The 17,075-nt window shown below is 39.0% G+C and overlaps 1 long non-coding RNA gene across 1 annotated transcript; it reads left to right on the forward strand.

The window, feature by feature from the left end:
• The first annotated feature begins 257 nt into the window (after nt 1-257).
• LOC138110309 (uncharacterized) lies at nt 258-7,199 on the forward strand. Its single transcript, XR_011150876.1, has 3 exons — nt 258-355; nt 6,576-6,643; nt 7,116-7,199. It is a non-coding gene; the product is annotated as an uncharacterized lncRNA (long non-coding RNA).
• The last annotated feature ends 9,876 nt before the right edge of the window (nt 7,200-17,075 follow it).

The following is a 17,075-nucleotide window of genomic DNA, read 5'->3' on the forward strand; positions in this document are numbered from 1 at the left end:
TTGTGTGGAAATTGTAATGTCAGAGATGTTTAATGTTGGGACTTTCCCTTGTTTGTATCCTAAGATAAAGTGACTAATATCAGAGCTTGGAGATGTGGGAGTGGAGGGCTGGGGAAGGGAGGTGAGAAAATGAATAGTTTTGGATTTTAGGATGAGGAGCAGCAGCTGATGGTACTTTACCTCCTAATCTCGTGCTGCTGGGCAGGACACCGAGCTCCAGTGTGTGAGCAGTTGTACTTCATGCTCTGCACCTGTGCACTGTGGTGGTAGCCTGGCTCAAAACCATCTCTACACATCCCAAAAAAGTGCCAGGTCAGCCTGGGAGTCAGCAGCTCACAGCAGGATACAGAACCAGGTACTGTCTGGAAGCAGAGTCAGATATATTCCAATTAAATACATGTATAATAACTTAGGGTTTAGAAGAAGGGAATTAGCGAGTCCTTAGCGTGCACGTAGACATCCTTTTAGTCAAGACACCTTCTGTGAATTAGCATAAGAATTACGCAGATAAGCTCTTTATCTCACTTCTGTGTAGTTCTTTGAAGTCCTTAGAAGTTTAGGAATTTAGCTAAAGGAAACTGAATAAGCAAGCAGCATTTCATTTGTACAAGAGATTAACTTTGCTTAAATACAGGTCTGGCTTCACATTGCTATCTAGTGACAATCATTCTTCTGTATGCCCATGTAAAATTAATTTTATATCTAAGATGAGTTTTACAATTCAGTGTGTTGCTGTGAATTGAATTCAAATTAATTTCTTAAGGAATAAGGGTATTGTCATGATGACTCTGGAATGGTGTTCTTGTTCGTGGGGCTCCCAGAGACAAGAAAATAAAAGATTGCAGCAGACAAACTTTAGATGTACTTACTTACAATTAGGTCTGGAGACAGGGAGGGCAGTCAGAGATACCAACCAAGAAAGGAGTGTGGAAACCTAAATTCCACAAGAATTCCAAAAGATCTCAGTCCCAACAGGAGAATGTTGCCACTGTTCCCGTGTCTCTTAAGGTCTTTTTGCCTGTGCCAGAAGGGTTCAGCAAAACCTTCATAAAGGGAAGAGTTGGCTGGGAATGGGAAGAATAGGAAGAAGAATGTCCTGGTTTGGGGTGGGGAAGAGTTGGCTGGGAATGGGAAGAATAGGAAGAAGAATGTCCTGGTTTGGGGTGGGGTAGAGTCAGTCTCATCTCAGCAGCTGGCATGGCTGTGTTTTGGGTTCAGTAGGAGGCTGATGTCAGTAACACTCTGATGTTTTGGTTGTTGTTGTGTTTATCCTAAATCAAGAATTTTTCTGTGTCTCATGTTCTGCCAGTGAGGAGCTGCACAGAAAATGTTGTGAGGGAGCACAGCTGGGACAGGTGACCCAACCTGGCCAAAGGGATATTCCCCACCATAAAACCACTGCCCAGTGTATAAACTGGGGGGCTTACCCAGAAGGGCCACTTGGGGTTTGGGGACAGGTTCTGGCATCTGTCAGGGCATGGGAGCAGTTGCATTCTGCATCACTTGTTTGTTTTGTTTTTCCTTTTTATTATCCTTATTAATATTTATTATCATTATAATATTTTACTTTGTTTCAATTACTAAACTCTTCTTATCTCAACCTACAAGTTTTACTTGTGTTGGTCTCCCTCATTCCTCTGGGGTGGAGTGAGGAGGGTAAATGAGGAGCTCTGTGGTGCCCAGTTGCCACCTGCCCTTAAACCATGACAGAGGTTACCCAGTGCTCACTCTGAACTTGGCTTTGCCTGTTCTGCAGGCAAAGAATCCATCCCAACAGGTAGCAGGTAACTGCCTTAAAAAATCAAAAGCAAAACAAATTTAATACGATCCTGTTCTAGGAACACACATTTTCCACCAAACTAAATTTATCAAAACAGATTATCAAAGTTTTATAATTAAATTCCTAGCAAATAGGAATTAGCATATATTATATGAGTGCTGTGCGTTAATCAAAGAATATTTAGTGAGGCACCCACCTATGCATGCCCAGGAATTATAAAGTTAATGAGAGACAGCAGCACATGTAACTGTAACTAATTAAGCAAGACACAAAAAATTCCGTAGATGTTTGACTGAATATGTTAGAATTTACTCATTATCATATTTACATGGTGAGTTTATCCCAGTATTTAAGTTTGGCAAAGGAAGATATTTAAAGTTAACTTTCGCTCTGCTATACAGGTATACCCTCAATGTAGTGCTTTGGTTTTCAAGTCCTGTATTTTAAATTAAAAAAGGTTAAATACCTAAAGGGTTTTGACCCTGGTTAGGCTGAATTAGCCCATGAGGTTGTATATATTTATTGAAGAAGGAAACCTATAGGCAATAAGTGCTTAAAACCCAGGCATCAATAGGCTGCCACAAGGTAGGTGGACTCAAACGAAGGCTCAAAGAAGTACCACAGGAACTAAAGTGTGGCAGAAATTAATAGGCTACACTTAGAAATATTTTAAACAAAAGTTCAGTAATTTCATGTAGCTGCTGTGATTCTACATTGAGCTTTTTCCACTTGTTTATACATAAACATGTGTACTTAAAACTAATTTAAAGGTGCAAGTAGTGATTCCTCTTTGTAGAGGAATGAACAATGATGGTATAAACACCCAAATGTTTTTCTACACCATTCTCCAAGAGAAGTGGTTGTTTTAGAGGTATGTCAAATAAAAATGTCTAATATATCTCTGTAATAACAGTCTAGGTTGCAAAGTGTTGTGCACTCACTTAGGTATGAATATGAGGAGTCACCTAAATTCGTACCTCTCACAAATAATGTTTGCTCTCTTTAGACTGAGTTGTATTGTACCCTCCAACATGAAATCAGCAATAATGTGTAACTCTAGATTATACAGGGGTTTTTTGTATCATGTGTCGTGTAGACATCAAGAGAATGATGTGAAATTATTGACAAGGTGTTTATTTGTTTTAAGATAAGGAAGGGCTGCTATAACTCCATTTTAGAAGATGCATAAAGGAAAGAAAAATAAAATGTATAGAAAATCATCCATGATTATAAAACACAAATAGAGCAATTTAGATGAGAAACTAGCACTGTTTGTGTCCTTAATTTATTTTCATGATTTTCTATATCAGAATGTGAAATGCTCTGGCTGGTTTTAATTAAACCTCTAAACTGAGGACTGTTTACTTCTTTTTACAAAAAATATTGTTGATTACAAAGCATATGTTGTTTATCTAGACTGCAAGCTCTCGCTGTTCAGATGCATTTGAGTTTCCTTTGTATCCACTTGGAGCTTCTGAGGGCTTGTTGGTTGCTTTTTTCCATTAAAATGTCTGTGGGAAGTGAAACCTATCAGCTGGAACACATCTTTACTGTTAACCAGCAGAACTCTGGTGAGTGGCAGACTCGTGTGCTGTCACTGAGAAGGACTGAATATCACAATTGCTTCATCCACAGAAAAAAAACCTGAGTTTTAGTGTTGTCAAAGATTTGGGGTGTTGAGGCAATTGGCTTTCAGCTTTGTTTCCTATGGAAACAAAGGTTGTGAGATTTCTGCCGTCTTCTCCTTGATAGCATTTCTAATCTGTTGGGCATTTTTAAACTATTTTGACTCAAAGTCACTATGTTTCCACTGATTGGCTGAACATATGTCTGGATTGGTATCAAAATAGTGCTGTGGAGGAAAAGGCTGCAGTCCGAGCTCAACCTCAGTACAGGATATTACAAAATCCACTTGACACAGCCGTTAGGGTTTGCTTTGGGATCCAACTTTAGGGAGTGTTCACTGCTTTTTGGTTTTGTGTTAAATAACAGTGTTTCTCTGTGGAGTTAAAAAATGAGACTATGAAACAACAAAAAGGTTGTTAGCTTACCTTAGTAGAGCAGAAATTGTGTTCTATTTAGTGTGGTGATGAGCTATTTCAAGTATCAACTATGGTAGGAATATTGATAATGCATAAACTGCATCAAAAGAGGGGTTTTTTTTTAATGTCACAAGCATTTCAATTTTTTATTTAATCCATTTCCTTTTCTGTTAGAATCTTTATGATTAAAGGGTTTAATAATTTCTCCTATGGTAGATGTGATTGGGATCTGCTTTGGCCGGCTGGTGGATGTAGGTTTGTATCAAAAATGCAACCAGGGAATAGATTCATTCTTCCACTGTTGAACAGTGGAAGGGACTTGCATATCCATTCTGCAAATGCAGGATTGTACCTTCTCTTTCAAAGAATTAATGCATTTTTTTCTTATTTTCTGATCATATCATGCATATTAGAAAAAAAAAAAAAAAGTGAGGACTTCTCAGGAAAGAAATTACCTTTCTCTGAAAAATCAAAGACTAAAAGTTGACATTTCAAAGATGTTCCTCTTCCATTAGATCGCACAAAGATGTTACAAAACATCAGTAGAAGAGAGATCTAGGAAAGAGGTTGGAAGTGATTAGGCTGGTAATTAAAGTGTGTTTTATTTGGGGAAGAGGTCATTTGCAAGCTCTGCTCTTCTGTCTTTCTGTCCTCTGGGTGGTGCCCTGACAATGGATTACAAAAGCAAGTCCACAGCTGGAGTTTGAATTTTTAATAAACTGGGGAGAGGAGCTCTGAGATGCAAGAGATTGAACTTGAGGGTTCTGATTCTAAAGATCTTGTTCATGTTGTAAGATTACAACATTTTATGCATCAAGGCCCTGCTGGTCAGATCTTCCACTGCTGAGGGTCATCACAAGGAACTTGGACTTGAGCATGCCACAGCTTGAGCACATTCATTGTTATTACTGTTATCACTATTTTAAAGTATTGGCAGCAGTTATGTGTTAATATTCAATTTTTAAATCTGAATCTTAATTACACTGTTTTATCAAGAGGAGAGTCAGGGAGGATGAGGAAGGCAAGACTTAATAGGAAGTTTTAAGTTATACTTTACTGACTGTCACTGCTTTTGGTTTGGGTTTTTTTTTTTCTTCTTTTTTTAGAGATCAGGTCTCTAAATCTGATTTTACAAACCTGTCTGATTTGTAAAATGTCTAATTACAGTCTAAAATAAATAGAAAATTCATTCAGACACCAGGATGTTAATGGTGAGTGATTGGCAGGAGTGATCCCCAAAGAAGTGCACGAAAGTTTCTCATTCAGTTGAAAGTGGAGTTCAGGGACTGAAGTGTCAAATGCAACCAGAACTAAAGGCTGTATGCATCACTAAGTGTATTTTTTCTGAGCTTTTGTGTTTTTTTTTTTTTTTTTTACTGTACTTAAATTACAAGTGAAATTCCAAATGCTTTTATTTCCATGGCTGTTTCATGTGTAGATCTTTCATCTCTGTGAACAATAAAGTGTTTCACAGGAGATGTCTGAGCAAGCAACTGATTTCTGTGACTTTCTGCTGTATTTTTTAAAGACTTATGCATGTTAGCATGTACAGAGAGTTCACTAAACTGTTAAGGAAATCTAGTATGGCTGAAATATAGTGTAGAAGAGCCAGAAGGGGTTTTCTATGTGGCAGTGTAATGCTGGTGGCCGAAAAATGGGTGTGAAAGCCTGACAGGGACATTTGAGATTCGTGGCCAGTACTGGGCAGTGGACACTAGCCATGGCCACAGGCTGCTAATGCCACCAAATCATCAACCATCTGAATAACCACTGTTGTAGTCAAGACCTGAAATTCAAGAACTTAGGTCCTCCTCTGTCCACGTGCACTGTTGCCTACAGATGCACAAAGGTTATTCCTTCTCCATTTAATTTGAAATCCAGTCTGTATTTTTTCCTCTGTGCCTCTGAGTCCTCTGTCAGCATGCAGCAAGGTAAAAGCGACTTTCTTTATAATATCTTTGTTCTGAACTTAGAAATGAAGATCAGATCAGACTTTTTTCCCTGTATACCTTTTTCTCGTGCTTTTGGAGGGATGAAGCAAAGGCCTTTCAAAGCAGATTGGCTTCATTCCAGCACCAGACAATGCATTTGATTATGAGGCCCTAAGATCAAGGCAGTTTCTTGAAACCAGCCTCAACTTCAAATAATGCACGGCTGAGGTGTGCAGATGGGTTTGATCTGCATCTTGATGTATTTCCTATCTTATGTAGGGGCTTTTTTCCAGTGGAACATTAGAGGACGTTTTCTGAAGTTTGCTTTTCCAAGTTGACAATAGAATTAACACCCCCTTTTGTAGTTCCCACTAATCCCCTGTTTCTAGAACAATATTGCTGTTCCACAGGAATTAATAAATTTCTCAGTTTTATAGAGAGACAGCAGGAATGGGCAGTGATGCTCAATTCCTAAAATCACAATTGTTGAAGTTGTTAGACCAGTGAAAAGCACCCTGAATTTTTTTTTTTTTTAGTAAGGGTCAAACTTTTTACATCTGTTGCCAATTCTCTCTCTTTTTTTTTTTTTTTTTCTTATGACTTGAGTGGGAGGTGGTGTGATACTTCAAACACCTGATTTCTGGAAGCACTCGATTAAGAATCTCAGCTCTTACATTTTTTACATAAAAGAGGCAATGAGAAAAGAAGTGTACTTATCTTGCTACTGCAGTTTACCTTGCCATTGTGCTACCACAAATTTATATAGTATATCATATTTTGATTTTTGAATATCACTTCTTGCATATTTCCATTCTATTTTAGTGAATTGGAGGCAAGGAGATGAAATAGAAAATGCATCTGAATGAGAAAATGGTCAGAGAGACTGAGAGGTAAATCGGTGACACAAATTGTTATTTCCTCAAGCTGTTAGATAAGACAGAACCAAGAAAGCAGGCAACAAAAGCAGACCAAAATGGAAATCTGGGAGGTTATTGACATATGATCTAAATTAAAACACCTTGTGTTACTGAAAACAGTTTTTCATTTTTTAAGCATTCAGTTTCTGCCACTTTCAAAAGTTAATAAGTTGTCTACGCTGTCCAAAAGAATTTAACCCTTCAGTGTCTGCCTATTATTCCACATTCTTTTTTTAAACAGAGAAACATAGAATCAATTTTATGCTTTCAATATCTGTATTGCCTAATTCTGTTCTTTATGAGTCAAAATACTGTTTATTACCCTTTTTTAAAAAACTTGGATAATTTTCCTGTGTAATGGTAGTAGCAAAAACTGAAAAATGTTAAAGCAATGGTGTCTGTTCAGGTATTGCAAATAAAGCCCTGTCCCACCTTCCATCCACAGCAGGCAGCCCCATTCTCTTGGGATTTAACACAATGACTCTCAGACTTCAGTGTCTCTGCTTTGGATACAATCTCTGCAGATTAATAAAACTCAATGAAATATTTACCTTAATTGCACTTCAGGCTCTTTCTTTTAATCATGTTTAATAGATCTAGCAGCAAGTGCTGCTTCCCACTAGTGGTTTTCTCATTAGCACACTATTGGAAATAAAATTTGAAGATGAAGGTTGGCCACTAAAGCAGCAGAGGATTTAAGGTAATGTTTCCTGGGCTTTTACACAGGACATTCCCTTAACCCAGGTAATAAAAGCTGTATCAGAGAGTCCCTGAGGCTGGCACAGAGCTCTGCAAGCTGTACAGTCTCCTCTCCCTGCTCAGAGCAGGAGCAAACAGAGCATGTTCCTGGACACTGTCCAGCTGGATTTTGAATATCTTTAAGGAGCCTCCATGACCTCTTCGGGCAATTTGCTCCACTTCTTGACCACTCTGGTCTTAAAGAAGTTACTTTTTTCTTATGTTTAAATAGAATTGTTTGTATTTCTTGTACTGGAAGAGCTCTCATATGGGAGGTGCTTTAAGCACCTGATCACCTCAGCTGCAGCAGGCAGAGCATTCCCAGCAGCTCAGGGAGGGCATCCTGCCCCTCTTGTCAGCCCTTTGAGGCACATGCACATCTGGAGTGCTGTGTCCACTTCTGGGCTCCCCAGGACAAGGGACATGGAGGTCCTGGAGTGGAACCAGTGCAAGATGGTAAAGAAGATGAAGGGGCTGAAACATCTCCCTTATGAGGAAAGGCTGAGGGAGCTGGGAGAGGAAATTAGTACCCGGGTTTGATTCAGTTTTCTCCCAAGTGAAGTTGTAAACAAATGTGGGATTTAAAGGAGGATTAAAATATTTGGATTTATTCCATTCTGCATGTTCAATATCAATAGTTTCATCCCAGAGAGAGTAATCTAAATACAGTAGAGAGATCAGGATTAGATCAGGATCGATATTCAGTTCAGGATAACAATAGCATCCACTTGGATTAACTGTTTGCATCCACTTTTCTATGGTATCATAGAAGTAGTGAATTTTTTAACTTTCAGTGTCTGCAGAAGGAGTAAAAAACTCACCACTGTCATTGGGAGGTAAGAATGAACATCAGAGGATGATTATGTCTAATTCATATGTTTATGTGTATATGTAAGAGTATGCATATATGTATATATAAAATAGATTAGAAAAATGCATGAGGGGGTCTCTATCATTCTCCATCAACACTTACAGGTTTCTTTAAAGAAAATTTAGGACCCCTTTATTAACTGTCCATGTATGTATAAAGAAGAGGCTCTTAGCTGCACTAAATAATCTCCTGATATTATTCATAATGGTAAATTTTTTATCTTTAATGTCGATTTTGAAAATTAGCTTACTTATCAGCCAATATCTCTGGCTTCATCTGGTACCTTTAAAGCAAGAAAAGTCACCAAGGAATTTTGTAAAAGTTGTAGTAGTTCAGAAAGGTAAACTTCAGGCCAGATTCATCTCTTATTCTCAAGTCTTCCCAGCATTAAAATTGATGAAGAGAAGATTTATCAGGATGAGGAGTATCCAACCATAACGTACAGAAATCCAGAGCTCCATGCATGCCCTCATTTGTCTTTGTCTTCAGTCATTCGTCATTTATGATCATTCCAGCTTCATGCAGCAATGGTTCGAGTTCTGTTTAGAAGGAGCTCTCATTGTTACATTTGTAGAACCCCATGTGAAATCTCTGAAACTTAATGAGGCTCTGCAGTCTCAAATTCACACTTAAATTTATGCAGGCCAAACCATGCTATCATAAACTGCATTCATTCCTTATTTCAGTGAAAACATTTTTTTCCTAACCAGGAAAGCAAAATTTAGTCCTATTTATTTATTTATTTATTTATTCACCAGAGAACAAAGTACCTGAAAATAACTTGAATTGTCAGCTTCAATCTTGTAAATTTTCATAGTACTTTATAAGAGGGTTAATCTGCTGATAAGAATCAATGCAGTTGATCATCTGATTAATTGGACTAAATTGTAATTAGGTGCTAATGAAGATCATTTGTAAGCATATGGAATGTATGTAATTCTTAAGTTTGATTTCTAAAGCTTGACAGTTTTCTGTTGCAGTGATTTTTAGTTTTCTCTGCATTCTGTTTTGGGAGGTTTCAGTGCTGTATCTCCTGCTTGGAGAGAAGTACAGTAGAGAGAGTAGAAAGTATCTGGGTTGTTTTGTAAGGAGGTTAATGCAGAGTTGAGAACATCTAAAAGTGTGTTTAGAATTTGGTTTTCTCTCTGATGGATGAGGTGGACAGGAAATTATCTGGACCAAGGGTTATGACCATGCACCCTTCAGCTGCCAGCTGCTTCCTTGTTGTATCCCTTAGGAATTTGCACAGGGACTAGTTCTCCTTGACATGAAGATGTTGGATCACAATCCCCTCTCAGCAACTTTTTTGTTAATATCCCCTCAGAGGGAGAGGGAGGAGAAGGCAGGGTGCTCTCCAGGCTGTGCTGGTTGGGTTTGGTCAGTCTTAAGAGGAGAAACCAAAAAGAACATCCATACCAGCATAATTTAGGTATTTTGCTCCTTTGTAACATCTGTTTTGAAATAGAGAGCAGAGCTTTGTGAGCAGAGAACTACAATAGTCTTTGGGCAATTTGATGTCTGTTAGAAGCAAAAATAATAACCCATACTTAAAAATTGATAAAACCAAATCAAGCCTAAAGAGATAAAACACTCAAATCCCATTAGAAGTCAATGGGCTCTGATTTCACTCACACAAACAAGATTTCTTGTGCTTGAAATTAAAGGTAATTGACATATTTTTCTTGTTTGGCTTCAATTTAAAATAATGATGCAGAGTTAATTCTCTGCTGTTGAATATCTGAGTCTTACACACACAAAAACCACAAAAAAATCTCATTTGCACCAAGATTGCCAGTTAATGATTTTGATCAGAGAATTGCGTTGTGGTTTCATTAACTCCAACAAAAACTTTTGGTTCTTGTGCTTATGCCAATTATAATTTGTTTTGAGAAAGGCATGAGCTGCTCTACCTCTTTTAAGGCCATTTGTCATTGGGAAAAACAAGCTATTGAGTAGCTCTGTTCAGCATAGGTACTGTTCAACCAAGAGTTAAGCATAGTTCTGTGCTTTCAATAACTTGAAATTGCTTGAAACTACACATAATTACAGAGGACTGAACCTTTCTTTAGTGTGGGTTAGCATCCTGCTCTGTCAATAAGGCAATGATAATAATAATAACTTGAAAAAATAGCAAAGCCATTTCGATATCATGATAAATGTTTCAGATAAATTGCTGGCTTATGCACTGACCTTGGTGAGTGCCTTCATGGGAGTGTTGGATGATTATGTCCAACTTGTCAAACAAAACAACAGTTTATGATCTTAAAAAATTAAATTACCTCAGCATAATTTTAAAAAATGTTGGGGGTAAAAAAGACAATAAATGCAAGTAGCTGTTCAGGTCATGTCTTTATTAATAGCATGTCATTAAGCAAACTAAAAAGCGTGAACCGTGCCATATTTAGAGATTAAGTGGGAGCAGAACCTCATTAGCTGCAACAGGAAATCTTAGTCAGATGATAGCAGGGCTGGGAGCACTTCACTGAGTACATCTGTAGAGTCCATCCTGATTAAAGGGTCACACAGAAACAAGGCACCTCAAGCACTACAATATATTGGGCTGGCTCGGTTTTGCAGAGGTACTGGGGAGCTCCACCACTTCTCCAAAGAGCAGCCTCGAGCAGTTCCAGGGGTGAGAAGAAATAAAACATGGGCAAGGGCAGGCACAAGAGCATAGAAAAGCCTTGATTTTAGCATATTTGAATGGATAATTTTAGCCTAATTTATTTTGAGATATATGTGCTGGCATCACTGCAACTGGACTAAATCTTTGGACTTAGACTTTGGTTAAAATAAGAATAATTTCTTGGCTTTGCATATCAGGTGTGTTTCTTTTGCTCATATCTAGATTTTAAGAGCAAGGAACAAGATTTTAAACACAACACACCACGAACTGGTGGGAATTTGTGCAATCTCTGCTGTAATTTGGGGGAAATAAATTACTGGTGACTCCGAGCTGTGTCTCCCTTGGTTAGTAAAATATCCAGGGATTATCCAAATCCCTCCCTTAGCAGGAGTAGATGATTAGGTTTTTGAACAACACCTATGATTAGCAGAGACTAAATCTATTTCTAGAAGTCTAAAGTTTGTCAATTGACCTCATGGAGTTCAAGCTCTCCATGAAAGCTGTTAGATTATCAGCCAATTTTTCTCCAGAAGGGAATCCAGTATGAGCCACCATTATCTCTTTAGAGTTCAGAAATACTGCAGTCTGTCTTACAGCTGAAATTTTTATACATTTAAATAGCTGATGAGTTTTATAATCAGTAAAGATGCCCCAATCCTCTAAAATTTAAACTTTTTTTTAATAACTAAATTCACTGCATCTATATACTGTCCATAAAGATAAATAAAATGTAAATATTTCTCAGCTGAAATGCTGAACTGCTTCAGCTCTCTCCTGGTGCCATATTTTACTTAAGCTGTCTCTGACTGCACATTGTCCTACCTATAAATAAAGTCATTAGGTTGTCCACAGAGCCTTGCAGACATGTCTATAATCAGCAGTGTTATAATCCGAGCACTTTCTGTATTGGGAGTTTGATCTATACAAACACGAATACAATAGTGGAGGGATTTTAAAAGTCAAATAAATGTCACTGGAGTGCAGTAGTAAATGTGTCCAAGGAACGTGCTACCTTAATTGAAAATTCAAATTACTGAGCGTTGCTCCTTTTCAATAAAACATTCAGTGCTGTTGAATGAAAAATCAATAGCTGCTTTATAGTGCATTTTTCTTAAGCAGTAGGCAAGAACTCAATTCCCTTTCAAAGGATTTTTATTCTTCTATCTTTAGTATTTACTTCTCTCCCTCTTTTTCTCTCTCTCCACAGCAGAACAGTCTTCAGATTCTTTTGTAAGCCAAAATAGTCTTCACTGGCAAAATAAAGCCAGAACATGTGGTATTCAAATTTGGTAGCTATTGTTGTAGTTAAAGTCATTATAAAGTCAGATGCTTGGATACCTCTCTTTTTCCTGAGTGAACACTTAGTTTAGACTGGGCCTACTGAGGTTTCAGGAAATACTCTAGTTCAGATTGGGATAGGATAGAATTTAATTTTAAGGCAGGAGCTTTGACATCCTTGAAGGATAGTTTGTGATTTCTCCTTGATATTCCGAGAAAAAAAAAAAAAAAAGATAGAACAAATACATAAAAAGCTCAACTGGAAATGGTAAAAATGTGCTGGAGATTTGTAAGGAACATGAAAGAAAATTGTAAATGCCTGTGAAAGCAGAGATCTTTGTGGAATGTGAAGTTCCCAGAGAAGATTCTCCATGATGCTCGATAGAGGTTGGGAGTACTCCCGTTGCTTTTGATGTTTGACCTGTGCAGTTGGCAGTCTTCCATCTGGGCAGGCTCTATGTGAAAGGCCCAGTTCCTTGTGTCACTTTCTGTTTGCACTGGTTTCTTTGGGAGGGAGCACAGAAACTGTGTTTGTGTTCTGCTGTTGGTGCCTGCCACTTTCTCCCCTCTTTTCCTGTACACCTGGGCGTCAGTGAGGCTTTCCAGCAATTCAGCCTGCAGCTTTGTGCCTCTCTGAGAGGAAGCACCACAATTTCTGTGAGTCCTGCCCTAGCTGTCCCAGCAAACACTCTCATTTCCAGTGTGGAAACTGCTGCAATAATCTGCACCACAGTGATGAGAAACATCTTCAAATTTGCTGTACAACTTGTGGCAAGAAAAGCCCTTGTGTTACAGACTGCTGTGCACAGAGGCTGTGGGGAGTTTGGAGTCAAAATTATATTAATCTTTGAGAATAAGTATGTAGGAGGTCATTAAATTCCAGCATATAAATCACAAATATTGATTGCAGCTGCTTCTTGAATGCATAGTGTCACTACATATGCCATAGCCTGGAGTTGTGAATTTATTGCACATTCCCACAGCTTTTTGAACTAATTCTAAGTATCCGTTGTTTTCCAAGAGAGGAGAGAGCAGTGACAGTAAGTGTTACTTGGAGCATAAGCTCCCAGCAAAATGTGCCTTGCTAAAAGACCAGGAGTGAGCTTTTATTTAAGTTTGCAGATCCAAATAATTCCTTGGAACATAGATGAAAATTGTGTGTGCCGACATAGACTCGTTCATTTAAATGGAACTTGTCCTTTCATAGCGTTGCACTGATGTGACTTAGCAACAAGGATCATTAGTCTCTGAGCTAAAAATGAGAACAGGAAAAGAGCCAGTTCAAATATGCATTACAGCAGGAAAACCACTGCTGCTGCGTGTGCTGGAAGTATTACTGCCTTTCCCTGAGATAAAGATTGCTTCTTCAGCTCAGCCTTGTTGCTGTCCCCAGTGCTATAAGCAGCTGCTTGTTTTTTTCCTTTCCTTTCCTATTTGTTTTGTTTTATATTATACAGCTTTTCAAATTAACAGGTGCTTGTGGAGAAGCATGAACAGGCTCAGAGACCTAAAAATTTCAAAATGCTGTAGAGACCGGGTGTGTGGGCTGTTGCTGAAAGTCTCCCATGTGTAGCAAATCATGAAGAACTTATGGCTGGTCACCCAGAGGCAGAATCTAATCTGTATTTGTGGTAACAGATGTAAATTCTGGAAGCTTTTTCAGTATCTTATACAGTTTGTTTTCAACCAGTTAAAAATGAGAGCTTGATTTTTGACTCATCAGTGAAGTCAAAGAGTGATGAAAGAATCTCGTCTTATTTTGTTCACTGCATAAAGTCAGTGTCCTTAAGTGACTTCTGACTTTTTCGGTCAACATATGATGGTTTTCTGTCTGTGCTGAGCATATCCATGAGTGGCAAATAGCTTTCAGAGCAAGTTTGCTCTGCCTCTCCCTCCTCACCTCCCTGGCCTTTACACCAGAGATTGCTTCCAGCATGGGGTGTACTGCCCAGGTGTATCCTGGTGGAGTACGTGGCTCTTGGGACACCTCTGTGTCCTGATCCCTTCCTGGTTCACCACTCAGAATCAGATAATCAGAACAAGTTCCTGTCACTGGCCTTCCTGCAGCCTTGCTTGCTGTGCTCATCCTCTGACCATCCTGCTTTAGTGTTTAAAGCAAAGACAGGCACCAGCTGCACCCTCCTGCAGTTCTGGTCCACTGTTGGAAGCCACGCGGGACGAGGAGCCTGGATCCCCGGCGGGGGGAGCAAGAAAGAGAATCCAAAACCAATATGGTTGATAAATGAACTCCGTTTATTAGCAGTCCAAAGGCACTTATATAGTATACCAGCTTGTTAGCTCCTAAGTGGCTTAAAGCTTATCAAGACACATTTCTATTTCTACATAATTGGACCTACATTGGCAGTTTTCCACAGTCTTGTTATGATCAAAAGAATTTCGTGCTCACCTCCCTCGTATCACGCCCGGATAGCACAGCTGCAAGTTCTTCACTCCCTGTTCTTTCTCAGGCCAAAACTGTTTAGTTTCACACAGGGACTTTCCCATGGAAAATGTCTCTCACACCCACAGGCCCAAAAAACCTCCAGCCCTTATTGCTTGCACAGTTTTTTTATTGATCCAAATAATTCTATTCCCCAATAGTCCACCACCACCCAGTTTGGGGACCTCTGGCTCCAGCAGAGTCCCTCTGCTTGGTGGGTGGGAAGAGGAATGTGGAATGGGCAGAGGGAAGAGGAAGGGAAATTCTGAACAGTTGTTCTTTCTGTTACAGGGATCTGTGGCTGCAGCACCATCTGAGAGCTGCTGTCCCAGCCTCCCACGGGGCAGGCACAGCATCTCTCTCCTGTAACGTAGAGTTTGTTTAACATCTTTTAGGAAAATATCCAAGCTCTTAATTCTGTCCTGAATCAATGTGAAAAAGAGTTATTTGTAAAAGCAGCATGTGAATGGAAGAGTTTCTAGTTGACACAGGCTCCCACCATTGAATGATCTGGATGCTTATTTTTCTGATCTGAATTTTTTTTTTTCAGTTTTATTTTTTTCCCCAGGAAAATCTATTTTCTTTCACAGGAAAGAAATAATAATAAAAAAAAATAGAACATAGAAAGCAATCTACCATCAATTGCAATGGGCCAGGAGAGATAAGCAACTGAAAAAAAAAAACCCATGACAAAAGGAAGAAATGCACAATAAGTGATTGATAACAGTGAGGTAAGGTAACAGTGAAAGATGGGTAAAATCCCAGTTTGATTCTGAGCGGGTCTTGTTAACAAAACAATTCATAGAAGATGATGTGTGGAGGGCTGTGGGATTATAGCTCATCTTTGAACTTGGCTTAACCTTGAAGAATTTAATTTAAGTCAGTGGCTTTGTAAATAAGTTTAGTCAAAGTACCTTTAGTGTTTTTCAAATGTAAGTCAGAGACATATTGCTGCAAAATAGTAAGAGATGCAAAAATAGTGGTAATGCCAACTCTTCCTATTGAAAGATGTGTAAATTCTGAGAAGTAGTAAAAGAATGTAAAATTAAGCTTAAATTTAACATTCCACTGATTTTACTTTTAAGACGAGAAAAAAAATGTTGTTTCCCTACATTTATTCTAACTCCCTAAAACTTATATTTATTTATTTTTACTTTACTGAGCTATAGGCTTTCATTCTTTGTGATGCCTGCATCAAACAGGATAACTGAGAAGTGTTAAAAAAAATCAAATTGCTCAGAACATGTTTCCCCAGAGTGACATAAATCCTGGCATTTGAATGTTGTATTCTGTTACCTTACCCTAAGCAGGAAAATGAATGGCTCCTGCTAATACATAATCTTATTCCTGAGCAATGCTGAACAGCTTCCTCAAAATTAATTTCAGACAAGACAAATGATGTGGAGGAGCCAAGCCAATCCCCCCATGACCTCCCCTGGAGGCTTTTCCAAACTGCCACTGCTCCTGCTTGTAAAGCAAGTCATGGGAGCTGTCAGGGAGAGAGCCAAGCAGCCGGGGCAGGGAGCCAGATCCCGAGGCTGGAGGCGCTCCAGATTCTGCTGTCTCTGTCAGATGTTTGCTGATCGTCTTCCATGTGTGGGGATGAGGCTTCGGGAAAGAATTCCTGCCATAGCAAAGATCCCCAAATATGGTGGTTTAGATATCGCCTTGCATCAGATGCCTTTCAAATCTCTTGTTCTTGTGAAGTGCTCCCAGAGCTGACTGAGGCTGAGGGACAAAGAGCCCCATGGTGAGAATTTCCCTGCATGGATTCTGTGGGAGGTGTAAACTCAGAAACTCAGATGTGGCTGAACTGGTTGTTTATATTGTGGTACTTTCTAAGTCTTATGGAACAGCTTCATGTCTCTTTACATTCTAATTTTCTATTCTGTAAGTAATGTGGATAGAAAGGGAGTCTGAGTGGTTTTGTGTCCATGTGATAACCATTGCAGAGGTTCTTTCTCCCCATTCCTATGAATCCCACAATGCGAGCAACAGAGAAAAAGGAACAATACTTAATAAACTTTGTACATTGCAGGGGAAGGAATTAATCTATAACACTAAAATGTTTCTTCTTTCTGTTAAACAATTACTTTTTTCCCATTCAAGCATATGGGGCAATATAGCTGATTTTAGAGCCTATCCATGGCTTTGTTCTGCCCGATTTCAACATAACCAGAACAAAATGTGCTAAACTGCATTAAGCATTAACATCAGAGGGTGGCCCAGCAGACCACATGCAGCTTTTAATTAGACACATGCAATTCTGTGCGAGCTGGTTGGCTTGCACAGAGTTAAAGGAGAGCAGAGTTTGACCTTCCGACTGCAGAGTGCTAAATGCTGTGGCACTCAAGGCGTTGTAGTACAAACCACACTGCTCACCTTCCCTTGCAATCCAGCCCAGTGTGGCTCTTGCCAACTGGATCCAATGAACATTTGGAAAGGTCACCTT

The sequence above is a fragment of the Aphelocoma coerulescens genome, chromosome 4A, assembly GCF_041296385.1.
Source record: "Aphelocoma coerulescens isolate FSJ_1873_10779 chromosome 4A, UR_Acoe_1.0, whole genome shotgun sequence".
Lineage (NCBI taxonomy): Eukaryota > Metazoa > Chordata > Aves > Passeriformes > Corvidae > Aphelocoma > Aphelocoma coerulescens.